Genomic DNA, 17,947 nt, shown 5'->3' with positions numbered 1-17,947 from the left:
CCTGCAGCTGGTATTGTTCTCCGGGCACTTTAACCCCCCGCTCCTCCAGTCCCAGTCGGCTCTCCATCTTCCATCCTTCCCTGGAGCTGGCAGCAGAGTCTGGGCACTCTCCACAGCATTGGCCTCAACCCCAACAGGATGTGGAGCTCAGCATTTGTGTGTGTGTGTGTGTGTGTGTGTGTGTGTGTGTGTGTGTGTGTGTGTGTGTGTGCGTGTGTGTGTGTGTGTGTGTGTGTGTGTGGATTTCTGTTCTTTTTTCCTCTTCTCATTTTTTTTTTTTTTTTTTTTTTTTTTTCTCTGATTTTGTGTCTTGGCTGACTTTTTTACCTCTCGAAGAATTTGGAAAGGCCATGAGATTTTTTTTTTTTTTTTGCCATGACTTTCAGCACAGCTCTTTCTCTCTCACTCTGTGCCTGCTGCGGCTTCGCAGTAATAGATTTCATATGTTGCTGCAGTTGACATCAGTCTTAAACTATTTTACATGTGATCTGCAATATTTCCTGAGGAAATCTGTCAGATATTTATTAAGGGCTAATAAAATAAACCTCTCTTGTTCTCTCTCTTTTCTTTCTCTTGTCCCCTTTCTTTCATTTGTTACCTTGTCCCTTCCTCTTGTAGTAGGTCTGAAAGGCGGAGTGATTGTATTATTGGAGTTACTCATGCTTTCAAAAAGCTTCTTTTTTAGGAAACAATTTCTTTCCATTCATAAGATGAGCAGTAGGTCAGGCCTAGGGTGAGTTTGTATGTGTCTGGATGAGGCCCTGTCCATATCCCACTTCTCTTCCCCTCTCTTCTGTCATCTCTTCTCTCCTCTTTCCCTCTCTGTCTCTCCCAATAGCACTCTGTTGCTTTCTCAGACTGACACAGCGAAAGTGCCTGACTCTCTGCTGCGTCTCACTGCAATGAACATGATAACACATTAATGTAGGACCGTGACAGTGAATCATACCATGTGATGCTTATGCACAGAGGACTAGTATTTTTACCTTTATAAAGACATTTTACATTTTCAAAGAGCAGCTATTGAAAATACAGTGTAAAGACACACATTTTATTTTTTATTTATTTTATATATAAAAATACAAAGAGAAATAAAACTACATTACATTCTTTATCAACAACTTGAAGTACATTAAATATTACATTATGTCAGGGTTTCCCGGACTGGGGTTTGTGACAGAACTGCAGTAGGTTTATGAGTTTAATGAAATTATTAATTAATTATTAATTAACTATTAATTAAATCATAAAATGTAACACTTAATGAAACTAACTAAAAATATTTTATTTGTTTTTCAGAGAGGTTCAGCTGACAAAAAAATGGGGATTCCCTGCGTTGCATGTAAATATGAAAAGGTGTGAATTTGTACATTTTAATGTGTTTGAAAGACAAAACCCTTCCAATGACAATAATACATGCAGTTAGTGATAATTCAATTAATAATTAATGTGTTTAATGTAATGTTGCAGTGTTGAGAAATTTGCAGTGTTGAGAAATTTCACTTTTAAGAAGTGTTGAGAAAACACTTCTTAAAAGTGAAATGATTTCTGTAAATCTACTGATCAAATGCTGTGTGGTTCTCAGTTTTCAGTGATCAGCTCATGACTAGTGGCTAGTCTGTGTGTGCAGTTCCACAAACTTGGATGACCTTCTGAACCTATAAAAACAGTAGGCCTTTTTTTTTCGTTTTCTTTTTTTTCTTTTTTTCTTTTTTTTTTAGAAAGGAACATTTAAAAGATATAAAGTAGTAGTCGATAAAAAGTCATTATGAGTATTTTAAAATGTAATCTAATTACAAGTACTTCATTTTTGGAATCTGATTATGTAATCCAGACTGCATGTAATCAGTTACTACCCATTACTAAATATGTATATTAATAAAAGTTTTTTTTTTTTTAAATTATAAAACTTTTTAACAGTTGTTCCTCACAAGTCTGATCCTGACCACATAAAATCTGTCTGCTACCATGGACTTTAATTTGTCGGTGTTTTGGCTGATTTTATTCTGACCTAATCCTTTTTTGATCATTTATAATATTTATATATTTTTATTATATATATATATATATATATATATATATATATATATATATATATATATATAACATATTAAATATATTATACATTATTCCTCGTAGATAACCACTTTAACAATTCAGTGTAAAATGTTATTATATCTATCTATCGATCTATCTTGCATTCTCACCCATATACTCGCCTCCTCCCACTAATGACCCTCTAGTCATTATGTTTTTACAATCAAAAACAAATGTGAGTGATAAAAAGTGCCGTATCATAATAGAAATTCTCCCAGTGGGTTGTTAGGTGATAATTCACCCATTTTCATCATGAAGTTATTGCCCTTCTTTTGCACATGAACATAAAGTATGTCATAAATCACATCCGTTATTTGTTTTTCATGTCAATTTTTTTCCCTCCTTATTGCCCGGAACACCAGTGATGGAAAACAAACACATCAGCACTTGGCATTATGAACCTTCGAATTGCCCTCTCTCTCTCTTCCCCACACTCTCTCCTTCCCTTTCATCCTGATTCCAGCTGCACACCCATCTCGCTCTTTCTGGGGTCCCCTGGCTACAGTACCCATAATTCACCATAAGACACAACACCCACACCAAGCCCTCGCTAACCTTTATAGCACGGCCAAGGCACAGCGAGGGGAGGAGAGGGGCAGGGGACTGGTGATGGGGCAAATACTTTCTCTGTGTCTCTTCGGGCCCCTGACCAAGAGCAAGGCCAAGAGGCCCCCTCCAAGAGGGTGAGAGAGATCGAAAGATCTCTCAACAGAGAGAAGAGAGAACAACAGAGAGAAGATCTCACAGACTGATAAAGCCAGCCATGGTCATTAAAGGAACTGGGAAAGATATGGATCAATGAGTAAAGAAGAGAGTGTTAGGAAGAGATGCAAGAAGTGAGCTGCTAACTGAAAGGGATGCTTATAAGTACCTTATTTTGAACATTGCAGAACCTCTTACCCAATGAATTTTGGGTACGAGTAAAAAGTTATTAAAGGATTAGTTCACTTCAGAATTAAAATTTACTTATTATTTACCCGTATGTCATCCAAGATTTCTGTCTTTCTTTCTTCAGGAAAAAAAGAAATAAAGGTTTTTAAGGCAAACATTCCAGGATTTTGAAGTGGTCTTCAACAGTTAGCAATGGGTTGAAGGTCCAAATTGCAATTTAAATGCCGCTTCAAAGGGCTCTACACAATTTCAGCCGAGGAATAAGGGTGTTATCTAGCGAAACGATTGGTCATTTTCTAAAAAAAAATATAAACATTTATATACTTTTTAACCACAAATGCTCATCTTGCACTAGCTCTGTGATGCACCACGCATTACGTAATCACGTTTGAAAGGTCATGCGTGACATAGTTGAAAGTACCGTGGTAGGGCGGAAAACTCGCATTTTCTCCTCCAACTTAAAAATCGTTAGACGTTATTGTTTTACCTTTTTTTTAAAGGCCATTTGACTTAGTTTTTACATGATTGCTTTGTAAACACTTTCTCGGTACTTCCACCTACGTCACGACGCATGACCTTTCCAACGTGATTACGTAATGCATGGCGCATCGCAGAGCTAGTTAATTTAATATAGTTCGTTAATTTAATATATTAAATAAATATATTATTGGATTGCCTTTGCCTCTGCAAAGCTGCGGAACTTGCGACGCTACATTAGAATTTGACCAAAATGGGCTAGTACAATTAAGTAGCATCGCTTTTGAGACATCCACTACACATCTACAACGCCTTAAAATTCTGCCTGTGTAGGCATCTTTCTTGGTTTTGGAACAGAGCTGCATTAAATACATGGAGCGAAGAGAGAGAGAAAGATTGGAGTTAGGGCACAAAGGTGCCTGTTTGTCTGGCGGAGCGTCTGTGTGTCAGTCTATGGGGATTTATGTGTTTGTTTGTATCTATGTCCCGACTCTGTCACTTCCGTAATGTGTTCCACATTTTCAGCTGTCATACAGGCTGGATAGCACAGCACCCATAGGAAAAATTACCCCACCCCTCCCCTCCTGTGCTCCTCCTCCTCTTTGTGCTTCTCTAGATTCCTTCCTACTACACAGGGCCAAGTTTAAAGTCTCCCTGTGCATCTTCACGTGTCATTTGAGTTCAGGTGTAGGCTGACGGCCTCCTTGCTGAGCTGAGGTCTTCTGAACGGTAATTGGACAGGGTCTTCCAAAAGACCTCGGCTATTAGCCACAGCCGCACTGCGTGAGATTCGGAGCGCTAATGAAACTGTCCATTTGCTGGACTGTATGTGATTTTCGGGCTTTAACGGCTCAGACCTATCTCCACGTATCTGTATATGTGATTCACATTTCCTTGGGTTATCTTTCATTTGTCTGTTCGAAATCCGCCGGGGGAAATATTTACAAATATTTTCGCTCTTTTGCTTATCGGCAGACTCACATGAATGCAAATAGCACCGTTTGGACATGTCAGGGTTTGACAAATGCGGCCCCACGCTCTCTCGGTGCTGATTGTGTTAGTGAGCATTCTTCTTTGAACAGCTCACAGACTGTGGTCTAAGGTGGGAGAGTGAACTTGGGAACATGTTTGTGCGATCGAGAGAAAGGGCATGTGTTGTTATTAAAAACGATGGATCTTGGCCCCAGCTCTTCTCTAGCTTGGGGAATGGGCACAGCCCTGTGCCTCTGAGGTCTGAAAGTGCATCGTGTGGAGGATTAGAAGAATGAATTAAGTCATTTGGGCTTCACTACGAGTCACACCCCGGTTCAAGTAGAAGGCAAAGCGTGCTGCAATGTAACCCAGAGCCCCTTCCAAATCAATACTAAGAAAAAAACAACACTGCCTAAATCAACCTCCATCCCGTCCTCCCTCTCTCATTATTTTCTCCCACCCCGGGGTATTCTGTTTTCTTGGCAGCACTCAGGAATAAGCCACCTGCAGCCCACCGCCACCCCCCCCTTCTGCACTTCTTCGCAGCAAGCAATGGCTTTCAGACGCTAGCTGAGCTCCACATGCGTGGACACACACGCTCTCAGGCTGCCCAAACACTCGTAATGATACGTCCGCAGAGAGGGTGTGAGTTTCAGACGTGGCTGCAGCCTCTTTCTCTGTCTCTCACCCTTCCAGCAGGACAGAAAGTCCCACGGCACTCCTCAGCCTAAGTCAGAGAAAAGAAAGGGATTTTCCATCCCGAATATCTCTTGAAGAGCCTCCTCATTCTTCTGCACTTCCACTCCCTTCTTTCTGTCCCACTCTACCTCCTCCTCACCCTGTCTAGCTTTATTGTGTACTTGCTCTCAAGATGCCACTGTGTTTAAAATCTCCACATGACTGCATTTCTCTATTATGTATTCTTGTTGATTTAGGACTGTGAACAACATGAAGTTCAGGACAAAGTGAGGTGCCACAGTAAATCTCAGACTGCAGAACATCTCCAATAGGCAAGGTGGCATTTAGTCTACGTGTGTGTAAGTTTGAGGCCTTTTGTTTGCTAGTGTACTCCTACACTTCCTTTTGAATAGTCAAATATGGGAATCAGGCCTATAAAAAATGTAATGATTCCAGTTAAATGGATACAGGAATTCACCATAAATGAACATTCTTTCATCATTTACTCATCCTCATGGAATAACATGAGATTGAGTAAGGGTGCTTTCACACTTGGTTGGATTGCATGGTCCAAACCAGAGTTCAGTTGCTTCCCTCTTCCCCTGCCCCTGACTATATTATTTGGGTCCGAACCACGGTGTGTTTGCATCCAAAGCAGCAGCTGTTACCCCGTTGCTTGGTAACGATGGCGCAGAAGTAGACAGCAAAATGCATAGCGTTGCTCACCTCACTTTTATATTTTTGTTTTTGAACCATTGGTTTTGTTTCCAAAGCTTCCGTGATTTAGTACGATTGCATTCATATCAGCAGTGAACCGTACCCCAGACCACACTTTTTAATGGGACTCAGGTTCGGTTTGTGGATGTGCAACCGAGTTCAAATGTTCACATCAGCCAAACAAATCAACCCGGGTGCACACCAAAAGCGCTAGTGTGAAAGCTATGGAATCTTGTTACCATCACTAAATAAAAAAAAAAAAAGGGTAATTGCAACTTTTTTTCTCACAATTGCAAGTTTACATCTCCCAATTCTGACTTGTTTTCTCAGAATTGCAATTGCAATTTTGAGAAATAAAGTCAGAATTGTGAGTGATAAACTAACAATTGCACGTTATAAACTCACAATTGCGAGATATAAACTCGCAATTCTGACTTTTTTTTTCTCCCAATTCTGACTTTTTTTCTCAAAATTGCAAGATGTAAACTTTATGTAAAGTTTGTACTTTATACAAGTTTGTAGTTTATCTTTACTTTATGTAAAGATGTAAAGTTTATATCTCGCAATTCTGATGTTATTTCTTGCCGTTCTGACTTTATAACATGCAATTGCGAGTTTATATCATGCAATTCTGAGAAAAAAAAATCAGAATTGCGAGATGAAAAGTCGCAATTATATATATATTTTTTTTTATTCTGTGGCGGAAACAAGCTACAATAGAAAGCACCCTAAATGATGACAGAATTTTTATTTTTGGCTGAACTATCCCATTCAATCATACTACTAATGAATATTTTAGTACCTTTTTAAGAAGAAAAAATTAGAAATAATGCATTTTCAGTAAAACAGAACAAATAATATTTAATATTTAAACATTTAAAAGTGTAAATTTAAAAAAATAATAATACTACTGAACACTGAAGACTCAGAAGAGTTGTTAAGGAATCACATTGCATTGGTTACACTATGTTTTTGATTCACTAAAAAGAACTGACTCATAAGTCATTTGTTAAGGAATCAGACTACACTGGTTGTGCTGTATGCTTCTTCAGTAGTAGTACTGTTATTTACTGCACTGTTCTGTTCACATCCATGGCAGAATGTTGATGTCTGAGAACTGTTAATAGAACCAACAATATTCAACACCAACCCTACATTCAAATGATCTCTGAAACAAGTATATCCCTATAAAACTGCCTGAAAAATGACTAATAAGTAGCATCATGGCACAATCCCTTCGACAAACTTCTAATGGGAAATACATCAACACACAGGACAGAAAACTTCCTCCAGATTGTTGTTAATGAGAGAGGCCTCAGCTCTTCACCTTCACACACCTAAAGCTTGTCTCTCTGTGTGTGCGTGTCTGTGCTGCGTAATAGTAGATCATGAAACCCATGACCAGTCTGTGGAGTTTGAAGGATTGTAAACCTGCAGGACCTGGCTAGTTTCAGCATGGCGTACTCAGTGCAGAAGTGTGCGTAGGCAGCACGTTAGTGTGTTGATGGACGATGGATTCTCTGTGTGTCGCAGGACACGCTCATATGTCACTACGCGACTGCAACGTCTGAAGCTCCTCCAGGCCAAGCGATGTGTTTATAGTGCAGGGGAACACATTTATTGCATTTACATGGATTTATGCAAGGTGTGTTTTTATGGGAGTGACTTTTGTGTGAAAGCATTTAGTGTGTATGCATGTCTGTAAGTGTTACGTGAATACACATATTTTTTAAACGTTAAGTGTTCTTGACTAGTTGTTCATTTGTTGTATGATGTGGCAGACGTGTGTGTACATGGACTACACTTGTCTTCTGACAGCGACAGTGATACAGTGCAGGAGGATTCTGGGTCTTTGTCCACAGACTCCAGTGAGGGTGATCCATACAGACGGATGCCTCACAACATCAGCAATGGAGCAACTCGACTTCACTAAAGCCTAATGGCTATAAAGACGATAGACATGCCAGTCAAGGCTGGTTTATGCTGGTCTAGCTGGTGGACCATCGTATCCAAGATAAGAGGTTCACCATCAAAATGTAGCTGGTGAAAGCTGGTCAACTAGCATGTTCATTCTGGTGAAGACTTGTTGTGCTTGTTGGTTAAACTCATCAAGACGCAGCATATAAAATACAACTGACTGAGCAGATAGATGATTTTGCAATGTAGCATATGTTCTTTTGTTGAATGTAAACTTCAATTGTTTGTCCTGGAACATCATTCCTGTCATTTAAATATAATTCTAGACATCACTAGTCTGGCTATCACCAGACCAAGCTCAATTTAAAATTGAACATTGGTTTGGGGAGTTTGCTATGTATTTCCTACTGCACAAGAGGCGTGATCAACGAGCATTAGTCACGCAATTGGATAGTCCTTCAACCAATCAGATCAACGATCCGGGTGACGTACTTTGCAGAGCGATGCGAAAACTCCAGACAGGTTTACCGTGTGTCAATCAGCTCCCTAGTTCAATAGTCAGGGCACTGATCAGGGAATCAACCACATTCACTTGCATGATATACTGATTCACGACCTAGGGAACTAGGGAGCTGATTGAGACACAGGGTTAGTTTGTATTGGTTTGTAGCATTGATCCGCGGTTTGCAGAAGCAGCAATGGCATCGAGCGATTTTTGCAGGTTGTGCAAAAAAAACATGAAAGTGATCGGTATTTACACCCACTCGAGCAATTTGTTTGCTAACTAAAGAAGTCATTCAGCATCGTCGAGAGTTTAAAAGGCGACTCTGATGTTCTGGTTCAGTGTAAATGAACGCGGAATATAGCCGTCCTAAACTACGTCATTGTCATGACAACCAAAAAGAATTCCAGTCAGCTCAGGCGGCACGAGATTCAAGAAGCAGGGAGACGAAACATATAGAGCAAATAATAAAAATATTGTCTACCATCAAGGGGCATTGAAGTAAAAGAGTCCTGTACTCACATCGTGAAGCAAACCACCAAAATAACAGCAGAGAATCGTTGTGTGTCATTAATCGCTGTTTGTAATCTTCCTATGAAGAGACTGTCGGATCAACGCTCTTCTACATTTCTCTCAGATAAGGTAAATGCTTAACACAATCGGCGTCACTGTGATTGTGCATTGTTATTTTGGATTGACGGTCGTGCGAGAGATGGGTAGATCAGATAGAATTTGAAAGCTGCTTGCCGTCGCTTCTCTATCGCCATCGTGTTATACCCGCCAATAGCGAGCAAGGTGGATAAGCCAGTCTGTGATTGGTTCCCGCAAAAGTGTAACAGCGCAGCAGAAATGAATGCACAGGTTTTCAGACTGAGTTGCCGAGCGAAATCAAATCGCCGGCAGATCAGGCTGGGTTTACCCAGACTAAGACATCACAACATTATGACAAATTGATATTCATTTTAAGATTTGCTTAAGATTACTTTTAACAGGGTTATTAAATTATTGTGTTTTTAAAGTTTAGTGTTTTTAACCTTTAAGTGAGTGTTTGATGACGGCAAAGGCGATATAAATGTAAAAATAGGGGAAATAACAATATGATACCGATATATCATGCATTCTTACCTTGTTGCAAGGCTTAAAATTTGGTTGGTTGATATTAACATTGTTCCAAGTCAACACATATGTTGATCCAGTTTTGTTGTTTGTTTCATCTATAAGTAGGCTAGAGCAAATATGTTCACACAAAAGAACAGCTATCAAAAATAAGGTTATGTTTTCATAGTTTGGTTATTAACAAGACTTACCCTCATATTTTATAACCAAGTCTTTTAAATTTTCAGGACTCAAACTGAACATTTTCAGTATACGTGTGCTGTGTGAATCTTTCACACTGTACAGTGTGAGATACTACTCATGTGCATATCTTGTGTGTTGTGATTTTCTCATGTGGGCTTCCAGTAACTCAAAGCGATGGAGATATGAGCATCAGTTTTGTGGTCGGTACATGACCCAAATGCTGACGGCTGCCGCTTTCTCTCGAAATGGAAGCGTTTTGTACAGTTGAGGCGGTGCTCACATCGCAGTCTCAGGGCGGATGTTGCCATAGTTACAATCATCAAAAAAAAAAAAAAAAAAAAAAAAAACTTAACGGAAATGTTTGTGTTGGTGTCAGTTTGTCATCTGTTATTCAATTATTAATTATTTATCAATAATATTTTTTTCGTTCATATAATTTGAGGGAAATAGATGCATCCCAGGCATGGGGCTTTGCAGGAAATGCAAAATCTTCTTATTTATGTGCTAATGTACAACAGAAGAAAAAAAGAACAAAATGGGTACATAAAACACTCCTTAACCGGGAAGAGCAGGGGGACTATGGTACAAGAAGTTTAAAATGATCCCCTTTGATTGGTTAAAGCTGACATGGCTGCCGCTGACGCTCACAAAAAGATAAAATATTTTTTTATCTTCGGCGCCTGTATATTGACAAATTGGGCCGCCCGACTGCTGCGTCCCGTGCGTGGGGAAGGGCCTTTGTACTCAGGTAAAAATAAAACAACTGATTTTCCCAATCGATTACACTCAAAAAAAAAACTCTTTGAACGAACATAAAAAAATCATGGAAAGGATTTCCACATGATTAAGTTGCTTTATTTCAGCATTATGCAATTCTGTTATTCCAATTTAATGTACTTACGTTGGGTCAACTTAATTTATTAAGGTTGATTCAACTTTTTTACTATGGTTGGGCACAGCTTAATTTAATAGTGTCAGCCCAACTAATTTGCAATGTTTTGGAAAATAAATAAAAAGCAATAAATAAATAAATAAATAAATTGTTTTCATATACATTGATTTTTACAATGAATTCTTCTTGTTTAATTTTGTGATTTATATAACTTTTGTGATGTTCTGTGTTAGAAATCTATATGTGAAATGCAACCCAGAGCACTACCACAGTGATTACTTTCTTATTAAAGTAATTTGAAAGTTTGTTAGCAGGTCCTCAACCCAAGCACATGTGCAACAATTCACCACAATGGTAACCCTAAAACTATTAATTAACAGAAACTTTCAAATACCAACATAATAGAACAGTAAACATTAAAAAGTCTTTCCATTTTCTCATCTTCCTAAAAACTGCTTAAAATAACACTTTATTTCAACATTTACACTCCTAGTTCAGCCCCTTTGCAAAGCATGATGGGAAGTGAAAATCCTGTTTGAGTCCTGGTTGGGTTTACTTGATTTAAACATGTTATTCCAATATGAAAACATCAAGTTAAGTCAAAGAGTAATCGTTTCAAGTCAATTTAACATGAATCAATCACATTTAAACCAGAAACCTGATACAATGGTGTTGAATCAAAATAAATTGTTTAAATAAACTGAGTACAATCTAAAAGTCGATTCAGTTGGATTGTAATTCATTTTGGTATATTTCAGTCAATGCCTATTTTGCTTACATGTAAGAAATGCTGTTATTGCTGTAAATAAAACAGGACAGTGTTTCAGACTGATTTAAACCAGTAACGCAGCTTTTTGAACTATTCATTAAGAGAACCAACTCTTAATTTCCCCTTGTTTCGGTAATTTGGCTACAGTGGTCACGCTTTATGTATCTGAATCACTAAAAAATCAACCAGTTCATAAGAGTCATGAATCAGACTACACTGGTCACGTTGTACTGTACTTTTTTTTTTTTTTTTTGAATGTGCAGCCAGAGACAACTCAATAGAAAGACATTTCTTGCAATTATTTCGCAGTTCATAGTCTTTTCACTTTCATAGCTGTTGTGAACATAGTCATTGTGATTTATAGAGATAAAAATGGGAGATAGCAAATTGATGGGATAGAAAAAGAGATAGGGCAAAGAATGTGGCTGCAGTTAAGCATTCCAGCCGTCACATCTGCAAAGCCCATTCTTATTGAGTACAATCTCTAACCTTGATTTGGAACCTCCAAAAAATGTTCCTGGAAGCGGCCTGTTTTTTGTGCGACATTATTAATCAGCACATGTGTCAGCAATGGCTGACAGTCCCCCAAAACCACATCTTAAATGTATGTGAAATGTTAATTTTTTTTAAAGGTGTGACTGTCTTTGTGCTGATAAGGCAATCAGCTGATCGGTGCTTGAGCTCGGGAACTGATCTGCTCCCACAGTCACATACCATGAAACCACATAGCATTTTTGCAAAACTAAAGCGTAGAAAGTGTGTCAGAGGAAGAACCTGTTGGTGTGTCTAGGAACTCGATGGCGAGTTTTTAAGTGGAAATATGTAAAAGCGATCTCCACACCATATAGCAGAGGCTTTGTAGATGTGCTGACTCTCAGCTCTCAGCCTGTGTCCCCATTTTGACATTGACATTTTGTGCACAAGTGTGTATATGAGAGTAACAATAAAGGGATAGTTCACCCAAAAATGAAAATTGTGTCATTATTTACTCCCCCACAAGTTATTCCAAACCTGTATGAATTTCTTTGTTCTGCTGTACACAAAGGAAGATAAATGATGGTTTTAATTTTTGGGTGAACTATCCTTATAATGAATATTTTGTGAGTGTATGGGGCATTTGCTTTTGCATCATCCTCACACTTCATGTGAATTGATAATACAGTAATAATGCAATCTTTTGTTTATCACAGAGCGTGTGTCACTGTTGGTGTTGATGCTGCTCATGGGCCTCGCAGCTGTATTGTGGTGCTGTTCCAGGAAGAGCTGGATGTGCGTGTGTTTACTGGCAGAGAGTTGTGTGTCAAGGCCTGTTTGTGTGTCCATGTGCTTGGGTGGGTCCATTCCTTCTCCATATGGCCAGTGTGTCAATCTAGGCTGAACTGCATTGTGTTGTGTGTTGGGAAGCAGGAATGCCAGTGTCCTTCTCACTCTCGTTTGTATTCTTTGTTATTTTATTTTTGGTCTTTTAATTCCTTTATGTGTCAGAACCAGGGCTGCATTATGGACATGGCCAGTTGCTTAGGGCCTCGGGCCTCCACAGCCTCAGGGTGAGGGAAGCCCGAACACCAGGGAATGAATATGGCAACTGTTCTGGTCAAACACTTGCTTTTTTCTTTGCTAAGTAATAAGGCCCATTCCATTACTTTGTTTACACATTTGTGTAGCTCTGTGTCTCACATTTTAAATCCTTTCTGCCTTCGAATTTTTTAAATCGAATTTTTATAAGATTGCATCAAAAAACGAAAAGAATTTTTAACCTACCAAAATGCACATTTCCTATTTTTTTAAAGCCAAGTCAACCTTGTCACATTAGATAAAGAGATTAGGAAAGGAATAAAATATTTCTTAAAAAAATATAAAATGTATTTTATTTTTATATATATATATATATATATATATATATATATATATATATATATATATATATATATATATTTTTTTTTTTTTTTTTTTTTTATGGAAATAAAATTAAATAAATATATGTATTTTTTTATGTTTTATAAACTTTTTTCTCTCCCTATTTTTTAGGCAAATAGACCTTGTCACATGGGATAAGGGAATAAAATAGAATTGAATAGAATAGAATAGAATAGAAATTATGTGAATATTTTTATAAACATTTTTGAATGTAATTCTTTTTAAATATTTCATTCATATTTTGGCAACACTTTACAATAAGGTTTTATTTGTTAACAGTTATCTACTTTAGTTAACATGAACTAAGAATTAACAATACTTCTACAGCATTTATTAATTGTTATTAATGTTAATTTCAGCATTTGCTAATACATTATTAAAATCAAATGTTGTATTTATTAACATTAGTTAATGCACTGTGAACTAACATGAACAAACAATGAACAGCTAGATTTTTATTAACAAACGTTAACAAAGATTAATAAATACTGTAACAAATGTATTGCTCATTGTTAGTTCATTGTTAGTTAATACATTAACTAATGTTAACAAATGAGACCTTATTGTAAAGTGTTACCCATATTTTTTATATAAATAGAAACCAACAGGAAGCTGTGTAGAAAAGTAAAGGGGGGAGTGAGCCCCATTGTACCACAACACCAATGTTTATATTCCTAATACTGCTTTTCACTAAAATGACTTGCAGGACAGTGCTAAAAAAATCTCTCTGTCTCTCTCTGAGTGTTACAGTATGTAATGGATCCTCTCTGAAAAGAAATGCGCGGTGACAGTCTCGCTCTTCACACACTTGCCGCTCATGGGACTTATCACCACCGGACAGACTAAACATGCATAGACTGGTCTTTTTCCATCTTTACCCGAATTAGAGGTGTCTGCACACACTTGTCTAAGAGACAAATGGTCTGAGTCTCTGCAGGCCTCCTTTACAGAACCTGTCACGGTCGGAGACTACATATTCAGTATCATGTCATTACACTCAATGAGATAACTGCACGATAACCAGCCATACTGTACCTTTATAAACATATGCTTCTTTGGTTCCTAGACCTAGAAAATATGGTTGCCACCATATAGTGGTCCCACAACATATTTGGACACTTAAAGTAATAGTTCACCCAAAAATGATCATTTCTCATCTCATTTCAAACCTGTATGACTTTCTTTTTTCTGCGGAACACAAAAGAAGATATTCTGAACAATTTCTCAGTTTGTTTTTTATCTTTACATTAAAAAGTCAGTGGGTTTGTTGTTGTTTTGGACCCCATTGACTTTCATATATGAAAAAAAAACTTTCTTTTCGCCCTGGGTGAGTAAAATGCAATTTAAATTTTTGGGTGAACTTTCCTTTTAAGCCACACTTAAAATGTATGAATGTCGTGAATTAAATTAGTGTCAAACCAAATGGCATATAAATAAATTATGCCATTTTTGCTATTACTTAACCAACTATAGGCTCTCAGGTTCACGCAGGTGTTCTAGCAGAGACATTAACTATGGAAATGTTCCGCTAAGTTTGACAACCAGAAAGTACTGTATGCAAACACTTCATTTGAACAGTAAATCTTTTGTTTTATCCTTTAAAGCCTATCCTTAAAGCCTTTTTGTGAAATGTTTTTCTTGAAAAGTGCACCTGTGCTGTCTTTCTTAAGATAAATGTAGCTTGGTTTGATATTTATTTAATGTAGTGACATTCCTACATTTTAAGTGTGGATTAAGTGTCCAAATACTTTTTGGGGTCACTGCTGTGTATTAGATGCATGAGATGACATAAAAACACATATTTCAAAATTGAATGAAATCGGGTCTCCTGTGACAGGCCGGTTTGAGTCAGTTATACACTCAGATTCAAAGGAAACAAGCGTAGGAAATTATTTCGTATCAGTCAAGTTTAATCAGAAAAGCTTTAGAAGTTATAGTGCCTTTGTACAGTATTTATATAGTATTTATTAAAAAGGGATGTTTTGAAAAAATCAAAAAACAAAATATTAATAATTGTCTTCATCAGTTTGTCTAAATGTCCTTTTTTTCCCACCAGGCCTCTGGTCCGGACCATCATGGCAGTTCTTGCTGGTTTAAAGGATTAGTTCACTTTCAAATAAAATTTTCCTGAAAATTTACTCACCCCCATGTCATCCAAGATGTTTATGTCTTTCTTTCTTCTGCTGAAAAGAAATTATGGTTTTTGATGAAAACATTCCAGGATTATTCTCCTTATAGTGGACTTCAATGGGCACCAAACAGTTGAAGGTCAAAATTACAGTTTCAGTGCAGCTTCAAAGGGCTTTAAACTATAACAGACGGCATTTTCGAAAAAAAATACAACTGTATATCGTCGCTGTCCGATGAAAACCACGTATGTCCATTTTGCCGATTTTGAGATTTTTTGACGGATTGAATGTCCAGGTTCATTTCCGTATACTGTATGCTTCGCATATCTAAATGGCCAATGAAAAGTTGTGAAATCATGTCATCTGATTTTCACGTATATCCATTTGGTGTCAAAGCTGTCAATCACGCCGCGTATCTCCCGCCCTGTGGAAGCATCTCGCCGGTCTCGTGAAGTTTCATCGAAGCTCAGCACTGGATAACCGAATAACACTGTGAGGTTACATTGCCAAATAAACATAGCCTGGTGAGACAATGACTTTCCTTTATCGAGGTAAACGTTTCCCCCCTGACGTACGTCTAGGAGTGACAAAATTACGGTAGGACTGTGCAAACAAAGCATCTGTCTAGCATTACCATGTCAGTGTATTGACTCATTGTCCCTTCATAGTTTGCAAGAGACATTTAATAAATTTATAATTAATATATGTAACACAGTTCATAGATGTGGGAAGAAGGAGGCGGGAACTGGCGAACGTTCAACAAAACTTTAATTCAAAATAAACAAAGAACAAAACGAAAGTAATGCCGGCAGACCCTCGCGGACGTCTGCAGGCCACACAAACATAATAAAACATAACGTAAAGTCCAGGCCTGGTCCTCTCTCGTCCTCCACGGTCGTCGCTCCTCCTTTTATGCTCCCGGAGCTCCTCCGTGAGAGACTCAAGGCCGGTGCGCTTCCCAGGTGATGCTCGTTATCACTTGCGTCACCGGCCTCGCGCCGTTCCCTCACGGCTCTCGCCCGCCCTGGTCGCCACAATATTAAATAAACTAAGCGTATTTAATAAAACTAAGACGTAGGCTATTTAATAAACTGAGCGTATTCATCTGTCAATATGAAACGCGACTTGGCCATTCTAATTAATGATCGGAAGAACGCGTATCGACCACTGTTACTGTAAAATATGCACGTATGTCCATTTAAACTCAATTTTGGTCAAATGTGGATTATATCATTACACTGGCAAGAATATGGTTACATGTAAAGATGCCATACCAAGTATGACAACGCTACATTCAACTGCTTTTGAAATACGGTGTTTTTTTCACTTCCTGAAAAGTAACCGTTTTGGACATACGTGAGTTTCATCGGGCAGCGACGATATGCTTTATAAACACAAATGATCGCCTTCCAAGTGCTTCCGCCAAAACCGCACTTTTGTATTCTTCAAAAAGCTTACAGTGTATGTCCTACGCCTTCCCTATTCAACTTACGAAACGAACGCAGCGCCAGTTCCATTTGTTCCGTAAGTAGAATAGGGAAGGCGTAGGCGACTGAAGAAAGAAGGACATGGACGTCTTGGATGACATGGGGGGTGAGAAAATTATCAGGAAAATTTCATTTGAAAGTGAACTAATCCTTTAAGCATTTCTCTTCCAAATATGACTGATTTTTAAAAATAAATTCCCATCTGTATATCGGGCAGTTATTTTCTCTTTTAAAGCGTCATGGTGTGTTGCTGCCCAGCTTATGTACTTGTATAGTGATTGTGTAAATTCACTGGAATTACTGCCCCTTTCCACTTCCTATCTCTCATCAAAATGACAAGTTTGAAGAAATGAACTGTGACCCGTGTGGGTGGGTGTGCGTGTGGGAGCGAGTGAGAGTGTGTGTGCATAAGTGTGTTTGTTTGTTAGTGAGATCACATCTAGATACGCTTATTACTTTTGGCCTCTAGAGCCCAGCCTGGGGAGAGAGAGAGAGAGAGCGAGAAAGGGAGGAAATTGCTACAGAGCGGCTGCAGTCAGCTGTGTATATACTCCGCAAAGATTTGAAAGTGACCGTGTACCCATCCTCCCTCTATCTCTCTCTCTTTCAGGCGGCTGGGGGCAAGTTTCTCCCACAGTCGTGAGCGCTGGGCTGTGTGGCTGCATGTTTATATTGGAGCCCGGACTTCCTAGTGGCAGCTTGCACCTATCTAAACATCCCTCCGGCCGCTGCTCTGTGTTCCCGGCCTCGCACGGCCTCCTTCTCTCCTTCTCCTCGCGCCGTGCTCCACTTTAGGCTGGAATGCTTCGGAGAAGATGACTGAGAAGAAATAGATGGAAAAAGAGGGAGAGTTTCTCACATGCAGACATTCCGCTCTTTTTTTTTTTTTTTTTTTGCATTAAATGTTGCATCCCTCTGTTTCTGAATGGAGGGTTCCTGAGATTCTCCAAACTCTGACTTTAGTAGAATCTTGTTGCACATACGCACACGTTTAGCTTGTTATCGAAATGGGGACATAGCATACTGTCCTACAAAAGCAAGATGCAGTAATTATAAAGAAAATTGGCCCTCTTAGTTCTGTAACAGACAATTTTAGGTCAGCCACACTCAGATTCAGAGGAAAAGAGTGTGAAAATGATTTTAAATCAATCACATTTAATGAGTAAATCTTTTCTAGTTGCAGTATTGGTGTAGCTTTTGCGT

General features: G+C 38.4%; 1 long non-coding RNA gene across 1 annotated transcript; it reads left to right on the top strand.

Moving 5' to 3' along the window:
• Positions 1-1,304: 1,304 nt before the first annotated feature.
• LOC125248156 lies at positions 1,305-2,949 on the top strand. Its single transcript, XR_007180259.1, has 3 exons — positions 1,305-1,356; positions 1,586-1,669; positions 2,460-2,949. It is a non-coding gene; the product is annotated as an uncharacterized LOC125248156 (long non-coding RNA).
• The last annotated feature ends 14,998 nt before the right edge of the window (positions 2,950-17,947 follow it).

Source organism: Megalobrama amblycephala, linkage group LG16, assembly GCF_018812025.1.
Source record: "Megalobrama amblycephala isolate DHTTF-2021 linkage group LG16, ASM1881202v1, whole genome shotgun sequence".
NCBI lineage: Eukaryota > Metazoa > Chordata > Actinopteri > Cypriniformes > Xenocyprididae > Megalobrama > Megalobrama amblycephala.
The sequence above is the reverse complement of the archived record's forward strand: the minus strand, read 5'-3'. Positions and strand labels throughout refer to the sequence as shown.